This window comes from Cupressus sempervirens, chromosome 4 (assembly GCF_028749045.1).
Source record: "Cupressus sempervirens isolate cs-2001-9-10 chromosome 4, ASM2874904v1, whole genome shotgun sequence".
Taxonomy (NCBI): Eukaryota; Viridiplantae; Streptophyta; class Pinopsida; order Cupressales; family Cupressaceae; genus Cupressus; species Cupressus sempervirens.
Window position 1 is genome coordinate 808,806,348 of NC_143121.1, and position 8,854 is coordinate 808,815,201.

Here is an 8,854-nt window from a genome sequence, read left to right on the forward strand (position 1 = left end):
GAATAGGTGCGGGAGGCAACGTTGTGCAGAGTGGGGGAAGTTGCGCGGGCGAAAGGGAAGAGGAGCGAGGGTTATAGTGGTTTGTGGCCGCAAGGGGGGGACAAGGAAGTTGTAGGGGCGGTGCTCATGGCCGCCACCGGTGGTGGCACCACGAGTGCCCAGCCTGCAAAAAAAAAAATTAATTTTTAACCTAACTTATATATATATAAATGATAAAAATAGTTTTTACATATTTATCTCTCCCCTTTTTTTTCAATAAATACAAATGATTTTAAAATCTTCCTCCTTATAAATATAAATGATTTTTAAAAAATAAAAACGCATAAATACAATAAAATAAAATGACCCCCACTTTTTTTTCTTTTTTTAAACTTTTCTCAACCTACTTATTTGGCAACAAAGAAGGGGTATATTTTCTTTTCTTTTCTATTTTCTATTAACAAAGAGTATATTCAACGTGTATCTACCTCAACTTGAAAATAGAGCAATAGGCAAAATATAGAGTGTTTTATGTCAAAAAACTTCCCTTATGTGCTCCAAAGATGATGATGGGCTTTATGGCTCAATTAGAGGCTCCTTGTGAAACTTGATCTGCAAATGCAAGTCTTCAACCTACAAGCTCACAAAATACTCAAAAACACATCATATCTTTAGTTTGAACCCGTGAAGTGGGTCCCACTAGGCATGCCAAAATGTGTTGCATAAAAATGTAATAAGAGAATAAACATTAAACAACTAATGCATACTCCTACATGATCATGCAAACCTCAAAATATGGAAGATAAACATGTAAATAAGCATAACATGAAATCACAATGACTCAAACTACTAATGCAAACCTCATGAAATCACCAAGTGATTAATGATTTCACATTATGGGATGTGGTTGCTCACTATTCCTGTAGCATAACAATGAGGTAGATGGTAGATTATGAAAAGAGGAGAGGGCTCTCCTTTTATAGGAAATAAGATGCAACGGATGGCTAAGATTCAATGCAAGATGAAGGGCTAGGATCTCTCAGGATCAATGAGGTGTCCATGAGGTGGAGGCCAAGTGGATTCCACATGGATTAGGTTTTTTGACCATTCCAAGGGGGAAATATGCTCACACATGTGAGCAACCTTTGATGGTGACATGTGCAAGAGGTGTGAGAAGCATGGCTTCTCACACATGTGTGAGACACCTTGATTCTCATGCAAGAGGACAAGTGTGCAAGAGGTGTGAGAAGGCATGGGTTCTCACACATGTGTGAGACACCTTGACTCTCATGCAAGAGGAAAAGTGTGCAAGAGGTGTGAGAAGCAGGCTTCTCACACATGTGTGAGACACCTTGACTCTCATGCAAGAGGACGAGTGTGCAAGAGGCATGAAAGACATGAGGGGTGAGGAGAGTGTGAACATCCCTCACACATGTGTGAGGATTCCTCACACATGTGAGCACACACTTAGGATTAAGAGGTGATTAGCTAGGATGATAAGGAAAAGCAAGCATGATTAGGAAGTGGGTAGGTTAGCATGAAGGGTTAGGTTAGAGTAGTGAGGTTAGGTGAGGGTTAAAGGTAGGAGCCATGTGCTCAAATAGGATTAAATGTAATATTTAATTCCCAAGGGGATTTAGGAAAGGATTAATTAAGTAAATGGAGTACTTAATTAAAGTGAATGGGTTAGGATTTAAATAAACCTTAGTTTATTTAAATCAAGGAAAGGCTAGGATTTAGATAAACCTTCGTTTATATAAATCAAGGTAAGGCGAACATAATTAAATAAATGAAAATTTATTTAATTAAAGGTAGGGTAATTAAATAAATAATAAATATCTATTTAATTGGCTAGGAAATAGGATTTGGACAATTTTATGTGTCTACACATTTAAGATGTAAGAGGCATTGCACAGACTCGCATAGAAGTGAGCAACTATAGGCAAAAAGTAAAGGAAAAATATGAAGCTTTAGATTTCTAGATGCAACCCAAGTCATAGAGATTATAGATAAATTCAAGAAAAAATACCCAGACATAGCTCTGGTATGAAGGGGAACAAAACCCAGAAGCTAGAATTTCATATTTGACACTTGGTAAAATTTTGCATTTTTTGAACCTAGCTTCTAAGGTGCACTAGGTGCACTACTTCTGAAGTGCGCTACTTCTGAGGTGCACTGGAATTTTTTGAAGAAGTTAGAGGCACACCGATAGTTAACTACCAATTCCAAATTTAGAGCTTTCTATGCATTGAAAATGCATTTTAACGGCAATTTAACTCCTACAATCATCCAATGAAGGTTGAGCTTCTATTTTTGGCACCTCCAGAGACTCCTACATCATCTAATAGATTTCTTCTTCTTATTTTCTTTTTTTAAAGACATATAAATGGTCATGCATCCATTAAATGATATAAATAAGGATGGAGTCCTACTTAACACCCGTTAGAGAGTCAGTTTGTACATAAATATATTTGTTTTATTAGTTTAGAAGCACATGTTTGCATAAAGGGATCTCTCACTCTCAACACAAATTGAGGAGATGATTTCTTATAAATTTAGGAATGTAATATGTATTCTATGCCATTATTTTGATGCAATAATATATGCTATTGGTACTCGCATTTGGAGTGTAGTTATTCTTGCCTTATTGTGTTATATTTTGTGAATGTATGTTCATGGAGTGTAATGGAGCCAATATTTTTATTGTGTTATTTTGATTGAGTGATCTTTTAATTCTTGTGTTTGCTATGGGTTTACAAATTTTTCTAACATACTTAGTTCAAGAAGAGATCATCCTTTTTTGTTTCTGCATAGTTTTTTGTCTTGCATTAACGCACTTTCTATGGCCTTGCAATCTAATGAAAAGTGAAACATCTTAGGGTTATTGAATTCCCATCGATGATTACATTAGTGGAATTAAGGATGTGCTACTCCTATCTTCATTGGTTATCTATTGATCTTTTCAAAGGCTTAACTTGTAAACATGTTGTTTTTGTGGCTTATGTCGGTTAGGAATTTACTTTTCAAGTCATTTGCTTAAACTTCTTGTCATAGCATCATTATAATTGATTGGTCTACTCTTATGATGATGATAATCAAGAACATCAACTATAACAATATATACATCATGATTCACATAAAGCAATTTAATAACATAAGTAATCATCATCATGCATATATACTAAGCTTAATTATACAAAAGAGATACAATTTTCGTACATATACTTTTCAAGAACCAAACTTCTTTCTTATTTACCCAACCCTTATACATGTTTTTTCCTTAAAATGAATCAATTTAAATCCACTTTTTATGATTCATCAAATTGCATCATTTATATAAATGAAAGTAACATGAACATCCATAATAATCTTTAAGCACCATCCAAGCATATCTCCAAGAAACAACTCCAATGCAAGCCACAAACAAGCCTCTTATTTTGTCACCCAACCACGTGGAACCATAAGGAACCACTCCCCCATGCTAGGAGAAAAAACCATGATCCACCTAGGCTCCAAGGTAGTCCAAGTCTTATACCCAAAATCTAGTACAAGGGTAAGATAAGACCACACAAAAGCATAAATCCCAAAATGAAAGCACAAAATAAAAAGACAACAGAGGCATAAGTAGAGTGAGGGATTCAACCACATCTAGGTGAGTTCATCATACATTCCCATAATGTTGGGATCATTCCCCTAATCCAAGGACCATCTTGTTGCATAGAATGTCCTTTCCTTGAGTACTCCAATAGGATATGCATGGCCTAGTAATGTTAGGATCCTTCCCTTGAGTCAAGGACCATGTTCTGCACAAATCGTCTCCTCTCTGAGTATTCCAACAATACTCAAATTTAATCTTTATTAATATGTGAAACCCATGCCCAACTTATTCATTTTATTATATTATCACTTATTATCCAACTCACTTATAGAGCCAGCCTGTGCAGAGTACTAGTCTCAAGGCATAGGATCCTCTGGTAGCCACTTTTGGGCGCCAACACCTATGGTGAGCCACTCACCTTAGGTTTCCTACCCTAATCCAAAATCCAATATACAAGTCATGCATATTTGCACAATTCAAGGCATCTCAAAAAAGTCATGTAATAGAAACAAAGCCAATAAATCAACCAATAGTGAAAACTAACCACAAGATATCAAACAGTGAGCTACAAAACCAAGAAAATGGTAAAATTGTGCATCTATTTCTTATAATTATGCATCCATTCAATGTTGACGCACATACGTCAACCAAAATTGTGCATTTGTTCAATATAGTTGTGCATATGTCAAGAAGAACTATGTATTTGTTCAATATAACCATAGATTTATGCAATATAACTACTCATTTATCAGGCAAAGGTGCATTTGTACTAAAAGGTGGATAGAATGGGTTAAATATAAGGTTCGGCATATGCTTAGTATAATTGCATATATGTGCAATCTTCTTGCACATTCATTCTAGAAAACTCAAAAATATGTAAAGAAGGCTATGAATTGAATTCTCAAACTTGTTAAGATGGAGGAAGGTATTTTAGTGCCATATGGGCTGAAATCCTAGGCTAAAAACTCTATAACCATCCCCAATCAAGGGATTCAACTCCTAGCATTCTTGTCTAAACATGACTTCCACACAAATACTTTATCACAAACAACCATGGAATACATTCATACACAAATTTAATCATAGTATTCAAAGATATATTTGCATAGTTGACAATATTATATTGATTTGATCTTTATTTTCCTAACTTATAAAGTAATCCAAAAAGAATGGGTTAAAGAGACCTACTTGGTTTCATGTGCTGGTAGAGGATTGGAGCTTGAGTTTTTGAATGGTGAAAGCTTCCAGCCTCTAACCTAGTGTTTGTATCCTTCCCAACCTTAGTCCTGGTTTCCTCTGAGTTTGTACAGGTAATTATCTTGGAAAATATACCTTTGACTAAAGTTTTGGCCTTCATTATTTTATCTTTCTATTTGTTGGGAAACCCCTTATATGTAGGGACCACTTTTAATTTACGGATGGTTGCGTCTGTTTTAGTCAAATTTCTAAGGTTTGATTAAATAAACCAAACCTTTAACTAATGATTTTATTTAATTTAAATCCCTAAGCATTACTAGGTTATCAAGATTTTAGAGAGGTCCTTATTCAAAGGATTATCATGGCACAATGGTTAAGTCTCTATGATCCTTCTCAAGAGGTCAAGGGATCAATTCTAGAGACCTTTTACTATATCATGGTTTTAATAAAAATGCGTTAAAATCTACTTTCCATTTTATGCTTCATGAAGAACTACATGGGTGGGTTGGTTGAGGGTCAAATTGAGAGGTGGAAGGTTCTAGGTTCTAATCTCTAAAACATTTTAATATTTCTCTTAATCATTTTATTTATTTCCTCTTTCATTTTTTGTTATAAAATATTACAATATAATTATGCAATAAATTACATCCAACCACTAGCATACACACACACAGACATATATGTGTATTCAGGTATAAATGTGTGCACCCATATATAGTTGAATAAATATATATTGAGACTTACAATAATAAAACTAAAATCACAGTAAGGACGTAAGTAAAATATCATTAAACTAAACAATAATAAAAATCCCCAAGTTCCCAATTTGAATAGTTGACTCCCCTAACAAAAATTATGGGTTCAAGGTGCATGTTTGGACCATGGTTTCATCTCTAAATAAAAAGATAATATAGAGGTTTTAGTACCTATTTATACACACACCTATATCACTAACCAACATGCATATCTACAAATAACATTGTAATAATATATAATATATCAATAGTAATAAAGGAGTTAGATGGTTTAGAAAGTTTAGAAATCAATAGTAATCTATAATCCATAATCCTTATTTGAAATAATATGAAATATATCATAGGAATTCTATCTAAAATACATCATGTAAAGTATCATCTAACCTCCTACCTTAATCATAAAGCATAAGAATAAAATCTAGTGTCTCAAAATAGATCTCAAATCATGCCAGTAGGGTGGCATTACATGTCTAGTAATTATGGATTGTCCTCCATTGTGTAATAAATTATGTGTAAATATGTGCAAAAATGTGAAGATGACGAGTGATCTAAAAGTGGACATAACATATAAAGTAGAAAACTATAATCATATTTAGTGGAATTTCTCCTACACATGTGCAACTAAAGGTGCATGCTTCTAATTGTCTCATTTGCAAACTACTATGCAATGCATTGTTCTAAATAATATTAACTAAATTATAATTAATATTATTTAATTACACCAAGACCCTACCCCCCCGAAGTGCAACTTACGGGAATACACTAAATTTCACACTACTAGATGAAAATGAAAAATCGGCGTTGGCTACTAGGCCATATTAGGTACCCATGTATAATATGAAAGTGAAAATGCAATGTAACCTCTTATAAAGAAAAGAAAGAGATAAAATTCAATGGAAAAAACTCACCCACCTCCCCAAAATAGAGAGAACTATCAAAGTAACTCATCCTCAACATAGAATATAAATTAGTAATAGATTCTCTAGGATGAATACATAAGTCATTCCATGAACATCAAATAATATTCCTCCCCAAAAGAAGAAACAATACCATAGGTGTGTGAGAGGACACTCCCTATATGTGGGATGAAACCTCAAGATGTATGGTCTCTTTGGAAGCTAATCAAGTGTCCTTATGCCAATATTGAAGGTTGGACCTTCCAAGTCAATTGTACAACTCCACTCTACTAAAAACAAAATCAAGGCCTACTAAGGATGGATGTAGAATATGTTCCAAACACCAAGTGGATTTTATATAGATAGAAAGACCTCCTACTATTCTACATAATCATCCTCAATCATTCAACCTCAAAAGACTGATCATATGGAGAGTAGATAGGAAGGTCAGAGTATGCCCTTAAAACAATTGAAGAAGTATCATCCTCATAAAAGAGAAGATGTATTCCATCAATGATTTATCTCATGTTTTTAATATAGGATTCCATAAACAAACCTGCAATATATTTTAAGTAGTCATCCTTTAAAATTGTAAGTAGAATACCAGGTGCACCCACTTGTACTAAATTACATTGAGCTATCACTGCATAAGTGTGTCCATGCAAAAGATGCAAATAGTGTGACATTTTCTTTTTTGTTTCTAAATGATCTCATATAAGTGAACATTCTAAATAAAATGTATGTTAGACCCAATAAAGTCTACTAGAATAATGAAGAATATCCTCAACCATGATTAGATTGAGAAAAGGTATAATCATTTGAGTTAGGGTTCAAATAAAGTCATCATCCAAGTCACTAAAATCATTATCTATAATGTTCAAAGAAATAATATGATTAGAAGTCAAGTTGAAAGAGCTTTCCTCAAAGTGTACACTCCTCTCTATGAATACCTCATTTTTCTTAGGATCCATAAGTCTACATTCCTTAAAACCTTTAGGATGTCCAAAAAATATGCAAGGCCTATTTTGATATTACAATATATTATGTTTATGTGGAGGTATGTGTACCTAAGTTGGACAAACAAAGACTCTTAAGGTGTTTAACAACTAGTTTTATACCACATAATGTCTAACAAAGAGTTATTTCATTCTAGGATTTATGAGGAACTAGATTTGGATGTGATAGATACAACTTATAGCTCTTACCCAAAGAGATGGATCAAGAGACCATCATACCCCACCATGGAACCTAGAAGTACAAGAAAAAATGTTACTAGGTTTGGTGAATTTTCTTTGCTTGATTTTTTTCCTAACTTTAGATTCCAAAATCCTAATAGGTTCCCTAATGTCTTTGTACTTATTTAAACCATTATATTTACTTTTCTTATCTCATTTTTTTAAGACAATGTCATATTTCTTTGTTATATTATCCATTGTGAATCTTGATACCTTAACTTAGATTTGAATTAAACAATTTTTCAAAACTAGATTTCAAATAAAACCTCAATTACATTTAGTGGTGTTAATTCCCACATTTATTCATTAAATTACAATTTATAATACTCAAGCTAAGATTTATTATTTCAACCATAATCCAACTTTGAGTAAAGAAGACTCTATAAATCAAAATCCAGATAATAGTCTACTTAACATTCATTAATACTATTCTAATCCTTTTTCACTAACACATTGTTTAACCACATTCCATTTTACTAGTTTTAATATCCTTTGATCACATCTCATTAATTTTAAATTAAATACAAAATTATCTTACTCAACACAATATATTATCATTACCAGTACTTGAACCATAAGAAATATATAGAATTACCATTACTTCATTAAGAGTTTTTAATGATAATACATGTTTGTGATTTCCTTTCTTTTCTCTTGGAGATTTCATTTACCCTTTTACATAGCTTTTAAATCCATGATACATATACACATGACCCTATAGTTTCTTCAAGTGTTTACATTGCAATATTGCACAGATTTCTTCCAAAGGAGATGAATCACATGGACTTCAAGAAATTATTTTCAACAACTACTCAGTAAGGATCTAGACATATTCTTCTATGAATACATGAACAATACCTCAAAAATATTTTACCACCCAATCACATAGAGCCATAAATTGTCCACTCCCCCGAGCTAAGAGATAAGACTATGATCCACATAGGTTCTAAGGCAATCTAAGGCTTTTCCCAAAATCACAAGTGAAGAGATAATTTAAAACCACATGAAAGCATAAAGTAAAATGAAATAACAAAGAAAAAGGACAACAAGAGGAAAAATCATGTGTGAGAGGCTTGATCACATCTAGGTGAGTGTCATCGTACATTCCTATATGTTGGGATCAACAATTATGAGCTAAGGATCATCTTATTTCATAGAATATCTTTACTTTGATTACTCCAATGAAGACATGTA